A 14,536-nucleotide genomic window follows, 5' to 3' on the forward strand; every position below is an offset into this window, starting at 1 on the left:
CACTCTTGCAGGGCCCATAAAATTCCCCCCTTTGTATTTGGAAGCATTTTTTATTCCAAAAGTATACTTTATTCTAAAAATCTGTAAAAGTACATTATGTAAGTTCAAATTTGACATTACATAGGGCTGAATTTAGTAACTCCATTGTGAATCGTGGCAGTGGACCTGGAAGCAGTGACATTGCCGTCTGTGATGTGTGCGGCCATCCAACCGCGATCACGTGACGGGCAGACACTTCCTGTGAAGTCTTACGCTGTCCTTATTTTCACTTGCAGGACAAACAGGCCCATAACATGAGGGAGACCTCGAGGACTGGAGGGGGAATCCCAGATCTCTGGCATCTGTCTAGCGCTGAGAAAGAGGCTCTGGAGCTAGTGGGAACCCAGGGCAGCCACTCAATAGCGGATTGTGAGACAAGAATCTCCACACAAAAGAGTGAGGATTGTGTTTATTTAACATCCACCACACTTTGGGAAATTCACTTCACACAATGTTGGCAAGAGAAGATCTGCACAACCTAAAACACAGACGTCAACAGGAGACTTGACCTGAAGGGGCTGGCGGTCAACCTCTGAGGAGGATCGGGTCAACGGATGCACTGACATATGATTCTCCTGCATCTTTCACCAGCACAGAGACATTTACATTGGTGGGTTTGCGCTTGACCTTAGATTCAGGGTCACAAGCTGGTGACACACAACCGAGCAGCTGGCTGCAGCTGAGACAGCCGAGGCCTCTGACAATCGGAGGACTATGGTTGGCCAGGCCCATGCTGAGCCCCAGGCAGATGATGAGACTGTGGTGTCGACAACACAGGGCTTGCTGGAGTTGCAGATAGAGCTATGGCAACATCTGGTGGAGCTGCCAGTGGCAATGCATGGCCATGAGTGGATGATGGAGGATTCCATCCATTCCATGAGCGCTGCCATGTCTCAGGCATGTGAGCGCATGGCTTCCTCCATTAAGAAGTTGCCAACCTTCATGGAGAGCCAGGTTCACCAAGACCTGCACAGCATCATCTTGGCTATGAGCTCATTGCAGCAGTAGCAAGGCGAAAGAAGGATGAGACGCTTGGGGTTTTCTCCAGGTCCTCATCCTCTGATGAGCAGGGAGGTTCAAGTGAGCCTTGAAATGGAGGAGAAGAGGCTGACCTCAATATCTGGGGGCTCCCTCAGGGCTCTGTAAATGTGGACTGTGGCTCCTCAGCTCCTCCGCCAGCGAGCCCAGCTCCAGCAGCCATGAGGACTGAGGAGCGGTGCAGCAACCCCTCAGCTAGCTGGGGCCCTCCAGGCCTCACGCAGCCAGAGGACAGCTGCCAAAGTCATCCCAGGCTAAGGAGCAACCTGATCAGCAGCCTGTCTCCATTCCAGCTGCTAGCGCTAGGGTCACACTACATAGATGCACGCGTAGAAGTATTAAGAAAAGCGCCTAGATATGCGAGGGGATTCATGGGTGTTTTCCCTTAGCCAGTGATATTGTTTTATAAACCTTTGTCATCAGTATAGTTCAAATTAATTGTTGTGAAATGCTCATTCTTTCATGCCTGAGTTGTAAGTTGCTGCCTCCACCTATGCTAACTCATTGGGCTGCCATTGCAGGCACAGACCACCTTTGGTAAGCGTCTGAGATGTGCCAGAACATGCGGTGATGCTGGGCGCAAGGCATGGAATTGGGATAGAAAGGAGGCAATAGACTGAATACAGTGAGGTGAGTCTTTATTGAGTTCACTTTGAGAGGCCATCATGGTGGCTGGAAGCGGGTGTGTATTAGATTGTTTCTTGCCTCCCTTGTCCGTCTCTCAATGTGCCTGGCAAGCGGTTCAGTTTCCAGTGCTGCTTGCTCAGTAGCTTCCTCCACGTCCTCCTCATCAGTTGAGGACTAGCGGTCAATCATGTTCTCTTAATGCAGGTCTCTTCCTTCTGCAATGCTAGATTGTGCAGAGTTCAGCAAACCACCACAATACATGATACCTCACTGAGGCATACTGCAGGTCTCCACTGGATCAATTGAGGCACTGGAGTCTCATCTTCAGCAGCCCAGTGGCCTGCTCAATGGTTTCTCTGGTGGAGCTGTGGGAAGTGTTGTACCTCTCCTCTGCTGCAGTGCAAGGGTTCCCCACAGGTGTGAGTAGCCATGTCTCCAGTGCGTAGCCCTTGTCCCCGAGAATCCATTCCTGATGGCTAGTGGGAGGTCTGAAAAACTGTGGCACTTGGGACTGTTGAAGTATGTAGGTGTCATGGCTGTTTCCTGGGATGTGGGCACAAACCTGCAGGAGCTTTCGGTGGTTGCAGACTGATTGAACATTGAATGGAATCACTTGCTGTTGATGAGGGCAGCTGGCTGGTCCATAGGAGCCTTGATGGCCATATGTGTGTAGTCTATCACACCTTGCACCTGGGAGAATCCAGCGATGGCCTCAAAGCCAATGGCCCTCTCTGTCTGACTGCCAAGGTCAGTTTGGTAATGCCCATCATCACCAGCCCTCTTGAAAAGGCTATTGGTCACCTCCTTCATGCAGCAGTGGGCTGCTGCTTGGAAAACTCCACAAATGTCCCTCGTGGATCCCTGGAAGTAGCCAGACATGTAAAAGTTTAGTGCCACAGTGATCTTCAGGGCCATGGGCATTGGGTGACCACCGAAGCAACTCATCCTGCAGCATGGCTCATCAGCTGGTGATGGCCTTCCTGGAGAGCCACAGTCACTGACACTGCTACTCGGACATTTGGAGGTAGCTGAGTAGAGTCCAGTACACACTCTGGCAGAGCTAGGCCCTTCTTGGGGATTCATGGGCAGGCGCAGCTGCCTCTTGGCCCTTCCTCTGTTGGAGCCGCTGCATTGCACCACGGGGGTCCACAAACACAGTGTTTATGAGACCCATGCCAGCTGTTCAGTAGCTCTCCAGAGCGCTGTCCTTGGAGAGAAGAATTTGCCTTTGCACCTTTCCCCTTTCTGCTCCCCTTGGAGTATGTGCTAATGGCCCTCAGTGCCCACCCTTGCAGAGAGCCCAGCACCCAATACTATGGTCACTGGGCACTGTGACCCGAGACAAAGCCCACCGGGCACTGTGACCCGCGACCAAGTCCACCTGTGCAGAGGGCCAGCACTGCAGGCCAATAATAGCCTCCGCTCCCTGCTCTTCCCTTAATCACTGCACCCCAAAGCTGCCTTTCCAGCGACACTGTCAATATTAACACAAACCCAGAGGCACTGTCAATAATAACACAATCCCAGAGCCACTTTAAATATTAACACACTGCCAGTGACGCAGTTAATATTAACATAATCCCAAGGCACTGTCAATATTTACACACTCCCAGAGACACTTAATATTAACACAATCCCAGAGACACTGTCAATATCAACGCACTCCCAGAGAAACTGTTAATGTTAACACACGGAGAGGTCCCAATAATATTAACATTCTGCCAGAGACCTCCTCTTAATATTGACACACTCCCAGAGAGGCGCTGTCAATATCAGCACACTCCCAGAGCCACTGTACATATTAACACACTCCCAAAGACCATCTGTTAATATTAACACGCTCCCAGAGACACTGTCCATATTAACATGCTGCCAGAGACCCCCTGTTAATAATAACATTCTCCCAGAGAGACACTGTCTATATTAATACACTCCCAGAGACCCCCTATTAATATTAACACAATCCCAGAGACCCCCTGTTAATATTAACACACTCCCAGAGACACTGTCAATATTAACACATTCCCAGAGACCCCCGGTTAATATTAACACACTCCTACGGACCCGTTAATATTAACACGCTCCCAGAGACCCCCTGTTAATATTACCACACTCCCCAGAGATACTGTCAATATTAACATACTCCTAGAGACCCCTGTTAATACTAACACACTCCCCAGAGACTGTGTTCATATTATCACACTCCCAAGAGACACTGTCAATATTAACACACGCCAAGAGTCCCCGGTTAATATTAACACGCTCCCCAGAGACACTGTTAATATTAACACACTCCCAGAAACAATGTCCCTATTGACATATTCCCAGAGACACTGTCAATATTATCACATTCCCCAGAGACCCCTGTTAATATTATCACACTCCCCAGAGACCCCTGTTAATATTATCACACTCCCCAGAGACACTGTCAATATTAACACACTCCCAGAAACAATGTCCCTATTGACATATTCCCAGAGACACTGTCAATATTATCACACTCCCCAGAGACCCCTGTTAATATTATCACACTCCCCAGAGACCCCTGTTAATATTATCACACTCCCCAGAGACACTGTCAATATTAACACACTCCCCAGAGACCCCTGTCAATATTAACACATTCCCAGTGACCCCCTGTTAATATTATCACACTCCCCAGAGACACTGTCAATATTAACACACTCCCCAGAGACCCCTGTTAATGTTAACACACTTCCCCGAGACACTTATTATTGACACACTCCCAGAGACCCCTGTCAATATTAACACAATCCCAGTGACCCCCTGTTAATATTGACAGTGTCTCTGGGAGTTTGTTGATATGAACACAATTCCAAAGACATTGTTATTTTAACACATTCCCTGAGACAGAGTCAATATTAACACAATCTCAGAGAAACTGTTAATGTTAACACACGGAGAGGTCCCAATAATATTAACGCTCTGCCAGAGACCTCCTGTTAATATTGACACACTCCCAGAGAGGCGCTGTCAATATCAGCACACTCCCAGAGCCACTGTACATATTAACACACTCCCAAAGACCATCTGTTAATATTAACACACTCCCAGAGACACTGTCCATATTAACATGCTGCCAGAGACACTGTCAATAGTAACATAATCCCAGAGATACTGTTAATATTAACACACTCTCAGAGACACTGTTAATATTAACACACTCCCAGAGACACTGTCCATATTAACATGCTGCCAGAGACCCCCTGTTAATAATAACATTCTCCCAGAGAGACACTGTCCGTATTAACAGACTCCCAGAGACACTGTCTATATTAACACACTCCCAGAGACCCCCTATTAATATTAACACATTCCCAGAGACCCCCTGTTAATATTACCACACTCCCCAGAGATACTGTCAATATTGACACACTCCCAGAGACCCCTGTCAATATTAACACAATCCCAGAGACCCTCTGTTAATATTGACAGTGTCTCTGGGAGTTTGTTAATATGAACACAATTCCAGACACACTGTCAATATTAACACATTCCCTGAGACAGAGTCAATATTAACACACTCCAGAGACACTGTCAATATTAACACACTCCCCAGAGACACTTTCAGTATTAACACACTCCCCAGAGACACTGTTAATATTAACACAGTCCTCAGAGACACTGTCAATATTAAAACACTCCAAGAGTCCCCGGCTAATACTAACACACTCCCCAGAGACTGTGTTCATATTATCACACTCCCAAGAGACACTGTCAATATTAACACACGCCAAGAGTCCCCGGTTAATATTAACACACTCCCCAGAGACACTGTTAATATTAACACGCTCCCAGAAACAATGTCCCTATTGACATATTCCCAGAGACACTGTCAATATTATCACACTCCCCAGAGACCCCTGTTAATATTATCACACTCCCCAGAGACCCCTGTTAATATTATCACACTCCCCAGAGACACTGTCAATATTAACACACTCCCCAGAGACCCCTGTTAATGTTAACACACTTCCCCGAGACACTTATTATTGACACACTCCCAGAGACCCCTGTCAATATTAACACAATCCCAGTGACCCCCTGTTAATATTGACAGTGTCTCTGGGAGTTTGTTGATATGAACACAATTCCAAAGACATTGTTATTTTAACACATTCCCTGAGACAGAGTCAATATTAACACAATCTCAGAGACACTGTCAATATCAACACACTCCCAGAGAAACTGATAATGTTAACACACGGAGAGGTCCCAATAATATTAACACTCTGCCAGAGACCTCCTGTTAATATTGACACACTCCCAGAGAGGCGCTGTCAATATCAGCACACTCCCAGAGCCACTGTACATACTAACACACTCCCAAAGACCATCTGTTAATATTAACACACTCCCAGAGACACTGTCCATATTAACATGCTGCCAGAGACCCCCTGTTAATAATAACATTCTCCCAGAGAGACACTGTCTATATTAATACACTCCCAGAGACCCCCTATTAATATTAACACAATCCCAGAGACCCCCGGTTAATATTAACACACTCCCAGAGACACTGTCAATATTAACACACTCCCAGAGACCCCCTGTTAATATTAACACAATCCCAGAGACACCCGGTTAATATTAACACACTCCCAGAGACACTGTCCGTATTAACGGACTCCCAGAGAGACACTGTCTATATTAACACACTCCCAGAGACCCCCTATTAATATTAACACAATCCCAGAGACCCCCGGTTAATATTAACACACTCCCAGAGACACTGTCAATATTAACACATTCCCAGAGACCCCCTGTTAATATTACCACACTCCCCAGAGATACTGTCAATATTAACATACTCCTAGAGACCCCTGTTAATATTAACACACTTCCCCGAGACACTGTTAATATTGACACACTCCCAGAGGCCCCTGTCAATATTAACACAATCCCAGAGACCCTCTGTTAATATTGACAGTGTCTCTGGGAGTTTGTTAATATGAACACAATTCCAGAGACACTGTCAATATTAACACATTCCCTGAGACAGAGTCAATATTAACACACTCCAGAGACACTGTCAATATTAACACATTCCCAGAGACCCCCTGTTAATATTACCACACTCCCCAGAGATACTGTCAATATTAACATACTCCTAGAGACCCCTGTTAATACTAACACACTCCCCAGAGACTGTGTTCATATTATCACACTCCCAAGAGACACTGTCAATATTAACACACGCCAAGAGTCCCCGGTTAATATTAACACGCTCCCCAGAGACACTGTTAATATTAACACGCTCCCAGAAACAATGTCCCTATTGACATATTCCCAGAGACACTGTCAATATTATCACATTCCCCAGAGACCCCTGTTAATATTATCACACTCCCCAGAGACCCCTGTTAATATTATCACACTCCCCAGAGACACTGTCAATATTAACACACTCCCCAGAGACCCCTGCTAATGTTAACACACTTCCCCGAGACACTGTTAAAACTGACACACTTCCAGAGACCCCTGTCAATATTAACACACTCCAGTGACCCCCTGTTAATATTATCACACTCCCCAGAGACACTGTCAATATTAACACACTCCCCAGAGACCCCTGCTAATGTTAACACACTTCCCCGAGACACTGTTAAAACTGACACACTTCCAGAGACCCCTGTCAATATTAACACACTCCAGTGACCCCCTGTTAATATTATCACACTCCCCAGAGACACTGTCAATATTAACACACTCCCCAGAGACCCCTGTTAATGTTAACACACTTCCCCGAGACACTTATTATTGACACACTCCCAGAGACCCCTGTCAATATTAACACAATCCCAGTGACCCCCTGTTAATATTGACAGTGTCTCTGGGAGTTTGTTGATATGAACACAATTCCAAAGACATTGTTATTTTAACACATTCCCTGAGACAGAGTCAATATTAACACACTCCCCAGAGACACTGTTATTATTAACACACTCCCCAGAGACTGTGTTAATGTCAACACACTCCCAGAGACCCCTGTTAATATTAACATAATCCCAGCGACACTGCCAATATTAACACAGTCGCAAGAGACTCTGTTAATATTAACACAATCCCAGAGAACCCTGTTAATATTAACACATTCCCAGAGACACTGTCAATATCAACACACTTCAAGAGACACTGTCAATATTAACACACTGCCAGAGACACTGTCAATAGTAACATAATCCCAGAGATACTGTTAATATTAACACACTCTCAGAGACACTGTTAATATTAACCCAATCCCAGAGACACTGTCAATATTAACACACTCCCAGAGATCCCCTGTCAGTCTTACCACACTGCCAGAGACACTGTCAGTCTTAACACAAACCCCAGAGACACTGTCAATACTAACACACTCCCCAGAGACTGTGTTAATATGATCACACTCCCCAGAGACACTGTCAATATTAACACACTCCTAGAGTCCCCGTTTAATACTAACACACTCCCCAGAGACACTGTTAATATTAACACGCTCCCAGAGACACTGTCAATATTAACACACTCCCAGAGACGCCCTGTTAATATTAACACAATCCCAGAGACACTGTCCATAGTAACACAATCCCTGAGACACTGCCAATATTAACACACTCCAAAATACACTGTCAGTCTTAACACACTGCCAGAGACACTGTCAGTCTTAACACACTCCCAGAGACCCCTGTTAATATTAACTCACTCCCAGAGACACTGTCAATATTAACACAATCCCAGAGACACTGTCCATATTAACACACTGCCAGAGACACTGTCAGTCTTAACACACTGCCAGAGACACTGTCAATATTAACACACTGCCAGAGACACTGTCAATATTAACACACTCCCAGAGACACTGTCAATATTTTTTATTATTATTCCTTCATGGGATTTGGGCATCGCTGGCCAGGCCAGCATTTATTGCCCATCCCTAATTGCCCTTGAGAAGGTGGTGGTGAGCTGCCTTCTTGAACTGCTGCAGTCCATGTGGGGTAGGTATACCAACAGTGCTGTTACGAAGGGATTTCCAGGATCTTGACCCAGCGACAATGAAGGAATGGCGATATAGTTCCAAGTCAGGATGGTGTGTGACTTGGAAGGGAACTTGCAGGTGGTGGTGTTCCCATGCATTTGCTGCCCTTGTCCTTCTAGTTGGTAGAGGTCGCAGGTTTGGAAGGTGCTGTCTAAGGAGCCTTGGTGCATTGCTGCAGTGCATTTTGCAGATGGTACACTCTGCTGCCACTGTGCGTCGGTGGTGGAGGGAGTGAATGCTTGTGGATGGGGTGCCAATCAAGCGGGCTGCTTTGTCCTGGATGGTGTTGAGCTTCTTGAGTGTTGTTGGAGCTGCACCCATCCAGGCAAGTGGAGAGTATTCCATCACACTCCTGACTTTTGCCTTGTAGATGGTGGACAGGCTTTGGTGAATCAGGAAGTGAGTTACTCGCCTCAGGTTTCCTAGCCTCTGACCTGCGCTTGTAGCCTCGGTATTTATATGGTTAGTCCAGTTCAGTTTCTGGTCAATGGTAGCCCCTAGGATGTTGATAGTGGGGGATTCAGCGATGGTAATGCCATTGAACGTCAAGGGGAGATGCTTCGATTCTCTCTTTTTGGAGATGGTCATTGCCTGGCACTTGTGTGGTGCGAATGTTACTTGCCACTTTTCAGCCCAAGACTGGATATTGTCCAGGTCTTGCTGCATTTCTACACGGACTGCTTCAGTATCTGAGGAGTCATGAATGGTGCTGAACATTGTGCAATCATCAGCGAACATCCCCACTTCTGACCTTATGATTGAAGGAAGGTCATTGATGAAGCAGCTGAAGATGGTTGGGCCTAAGACACTACCCTGAGGAACTCCTGCAGTGATGTCCTGGAGCTGAAATGATTGACCTCCAGCAACCACAACCATGTTCCTTTGCGCTAGGTATGACTCCAGCCAGCGGAGGGTTTTCCCCCTGATTCCCATTGACCTCAGTTTTGCTCGGGCTCCTTGATGCCATACTCGGTCAAATGCTGCCTTGATGTCAAGGGCAGTCACTCTCACCTCACCTCTTGAGTTAAGCTCTTTTGTCCATGTTTGAACCAAGGCTGTAATGAGTTCAGGAGCTGAGTGGCCCTGGCAGAACCCAAACTGAATGTCACTGAGCAGGTTATTGCTAAGCAAGTGCCGTTTGATGGCACTATTGATGACACCTTCCATCACTTTACTGATGATTGAGAGTAGGCTGATGGGGCAGTAATTGACCGGGTTGGACTTGTCCTGCTTTTTGTGTACAGGACATACCTGGGCAATTTTCCACATTGCAGGGTAGATGTCAGTGTTGTCGCTGTACTAGAACAGCTTGGCTAGTGGCGCGGCAAGTTCTGGAGCACAGGTCTTCAGTGCTATTGTCGGAATATTGTCAGGGCCCATTGCTTTTGCAGTATCCTGTGCCTTCAGTCGTTTCTTGATATCACACGGAATGAATCGAATTGGCTGAAGTCTGGCGTCTGTGATGCTAGGGACTTCAGGAGGGGGCCGAGATGGATCATCAACTCGGCACTTCTGGCTGAAGATTGTTTGCAAATGCTCCAGCCTTATCTTTCGCACTGAAGTGCTGGGCTCCCCCATCATTGAGGATGGGGATATTTGTGGAGCCACCTCTTCAACTTAGTTGTTTAATTGTCCACCACCATTCATGGCTGGATGTGGCAGGACTGCAGAGCTTAGATCTGATCTGTTGGTTATGGAATCGCTTAACTCTGTCTATCGCATGCTTCTTACGCAGTTTGGCACGCAAATAGTCCTGTGTTGTAGCTTCACCAGGTTGACACCTCATTTTGAGATATGCCTGATGCTGCTCCTGGCATGCCCTCCTGCACTCTTCATTGAACATGGTTGGTCTTCTGGCTTGATGGTAATGGTAGCATGGGGGAATATGCTGGGCCATGAGGTTACAGATTGTGGTTGAATACAATACTGCTGCTGCTAATGGCCCACAGCGCCTCGTGGATGCCCAGTTTTGCATTGCTAGATCTGGTTGAAATCTATCCTATTTAGCACGGTGGTAGAACAAAGAACAAAGAAAATTACAGCACAGGAACAGGCCCTTCGGCCCTCCAAGCCTGCGCCGATCCAGATCCTCTATCTAAACCTGTCGCCTTTTTTCTAAGGGTCTGTATCTCTTTGCTCTATTCCCATTCATGTATCTGTCTAGATACATCTTAAAAGACGCTATCGTGCCCGCGTCTATCACCTCCGCTGGCAACGCGTTGCAGGAACCCACCACCCTCTGCGTAAAGAACTTTCCACGCAAGACGAAGGAGGATATCCTCAATGTGAAGGCGGGACTTCGTCTCCACAAGGACTGTGAGGTGGTCACTCCTACCAATACTGTCATGGACAGATGTATTTGCGGCAGGCAGATTGGTGAGCAGGAGGTCAAGTATGTTTTCCCCTCTTGTTGGTTCCCTCACCACCTGCCGCATACCCAGTCTAGCAGATATGTCCTTTTGGACTCGGCCAGCTCGGTCAGTAGTGGTGCTACCAAGCCACTCTTGGTGATGGACGTTGAAGTCCCCCACCCAGAGTACATTCTGTGCCCTCTCCACCCTCACTGCTTCCTCCAAGTGCTGTTCAACATGGAGGAGTACTGATTCATCAGCTGAGGGAGGGCAGTAGGTGGTAATCAGCAGGAGGTTTCCTTGTCCATGTTTGATCTGATGCCATGAGACTTCATGGGGTCCAGTGTCGATGTTGAGGACTCCCCGGTCAACTCCCTCCCTACTGTATACTACTGTGTCACCACCTCTGGTGGGTCTGTCCTGCCGGTGGGACAGGACATACCGGGGATGGTGATGGCGATGTCTGGGACATTGTCAGGTATGATTCTGTGAGTATGACTATGTCAGGCTGTTGCTTGACTAATCTGTGGGACAGCTCTCACAACTTTGGCACAAGCTCCCAGATGTTAGTGAGGAGGACTTTGAAGGGTCGACCGGGCTGGTTTTGCCGTTGTCGTTTCTGGTGCCTTGGTCAATGCTGGGTGCTCCGTCCGGTTTCATTCCTTTTTATTGATTTCGTAGCGGTTAGGTACAACTGAATGGCTTGCTAGGCCATATCATAGGGCATGTAAGAGTCAACCACATTGCTGTGGGTCTGGAGTCACATGTAGGCCAGAAGATTTTCTTCCCCAAAGGACATTAGTGAACCAGATGGGTTCCATCTTCTGTTGTGGTGAGATTTGAACCCATGTCCCCGAGAGCATAACACAAGGTGTCTGGATTACTAGTCCAGTGACAATACCACTACGCCACCACCTCCCCTTGTGTTAACACAATCCCCGAGACACTGTCAATATTAACACACTCCTCAGAGACACTGTCAATATTGACACAATCCCAGAGACACTGTCAATATTAACACGCTCGAAGACACACTGTCAATATTAACACACTCCCAGAGACAATGTCAAAATTAACACACTCCAAGAGACACTGTCAATATTAACACTCTCCCAGAGACACTGTCAATATTAACACAATTCCAGAGACACTGTCAATATTAACACTCTCCCAGAGACACTGTCAATATTAACACAATCCCAGAGACACTGTCAATATGAACAGAATCCCAGAGACACAGTCAATATTATCACAATTCCAGAGACACTGTCAATATTAACACAATCCCAGAGACACTGTCAATATTAACACAATTCCAGAGACACTGTCAATATTAACAGAATCGCAGAGACACAGTCAATATTAACACAATCCCAGAGACACTGTCAATATTAACACTCTCCCAGAGACACTGTCAATATTAACACAATTCCAGAGACACTGTCAATATGAACAGAATCCCAGAGACACAGTCAATATTATCACAATTCCAGAGACACTGTCAATATTCACACAATCCTAGAGACACTGTCAATATTATCACAATTCCAGAGACACTGTCAATATTAACACAATCCCAGAGACACAGTCAATATTCACACAATCCTAGAGACACTGTCAATATTATCACAATTCCAGAGACACTGTCAATATTAACACAATCCCAGAGACACAGTCAATATTCACACAATCCTAGAGACACTGTCAATATTAACACAATCCGAGAGACACTGCCAATATTAACACAATCCCAGAGGCACTGCAAATATTAACACAATCCCAGAGACACTGTCAATATTCACACAATCCTAGAGACACTGTCAATATTAACACAATCCCAGAGACACTGCCAATATTAACACAATCCCAGAGACACTGCAAATATTAACACTCTCCCAGAGACACTGCCAATATTAACACAATCCCAGAGACACTGCCAATATTAACACAATCCCAGAGACACTGTCAATATTAACACAATCCCAGAGACACTGTCAATATTAACACTCTCCCAGAGACACTGCCAATATTAACACAATCCCAGAGACACTGCCAATATTAACACAACCCCAGAGACACTGCCAATATTAACACAATCCCAGAGGCACTGTCAATATTAACACAATCCCAGAGACACTGTCAATATTAACACTCTCCGAGAGACACTGCCAATATTAACACTCTCCGAGAGACACTGCCAATATTAACACAATCCCAGAGACACTGCCAATATTAACACTCTCCGAGAGACACTGCCAATGTTAACACACTCACAGAGACACTGTCAATATTAACACTCTCCAGAGACGCTGTCAATATTAACAGAATCCCAGAGACACTGTCAATATTAACACAATCCCTGAGACACTGTCAATATTAACACTCTCCAGAGACACTGCCAATATTAACAGAATCACAGAGACACTGTCAATATTAACACTCTCCAGAGACACTGCCAATATTAACAGAATCACAGAGACACTGTCAATATTAACACAATCCCAGAGACACTGTCAATATTAACACTCTCCAGAGACACTGCCAATATTAACAGAATCACAGAGACACTGTCAATATTAACACTCTCCAGAGACACTGCCAATATTAACACAATCCCAGAGACACTGTCAATATTAACACTCTCCAGAGACACTGCCGATATTAACAGAATCACAGAGACACTGTCAATATTAACACTCTCCAGAGACACTGCCAATATTAACACAATCCCAGAGACACTGTCAATATTAACACTCTCCAGAGACACTGCCAATATTAACAGAATCACAGAGACACTGTCAATATTAACACTCTCCAGAGACACTGCCAATATTAACACAATCCCAGAGACACTGCCAATATTAACACAATCCCAGAGGCACTGTCAATATTAACACTCTCCGAGAGTCACTGCCAATATTAACACAATCCCAGAGACACTGTCAATATTAACGCTCTCCAGAGACACTGCCAATATTAACACAATCCCAGAGGCACTGTCAATATTAACACTCTCCAGAGACACTGTCAATATTAACACAATTCCAGAGACACTGTCAATATGAACAGAATCCCAGAGACACAGTCAATATTATCACAATTTCAGAGACACTGTCAATATTCACACAATCCTAGAGACACTGTCAATATTATCACAATTCCAGAGACACTGTCAATATTAACACAATCCCAGAGACACAGTCAATATTCACACAATCCTAGAGACACTGTCAATATTATCACAATTCCAGAGACACTGTCAATATTAACACAATCCCAGAGACACAGTCAATATTCACACAATCCTAGAGACACTGTCAATATTAACACAATCCGAGAGACACTGCCAATATTAACACAATCCCAGAGACACTGCAAATATTAACACAATCCCAGAGACACTGTCAATATTCACACAATCCTAGAGAAACTGTCAATATTA

The 14,536-nt window shown here is 45.7% G+C and overlaps 1 protein-coding gene across 1 annotated transcript in view; it reads left to right on the top strand.

The window, feature by feature from the left end:
• The window catches only part of LOC137370257 (chondroitin sulfate proteoglycan 5-like), a 143,489-nt gene that overhangs the window by 53,942 nt on the left and 75,011 nt on the right, over nucleotides 1-14,536 (top strand). The gene's annotated exons all lie outside the window — the stretch shown is intronic.

This window comes from Heterodontus francisci, chromosome 5, assembly GCF_036365525.1.
Source record: "Heterodontus francisci isolate sHetFra1 chromosome 5, sHetFra1.hap1, whole genome shotgun sequence".
NCBI lineage: Eukaryota > Metazoa > Chordata > Chondrichthyes > Heterodontiformes > Heterodontidae > Heterodontus > Heterodontus francisci.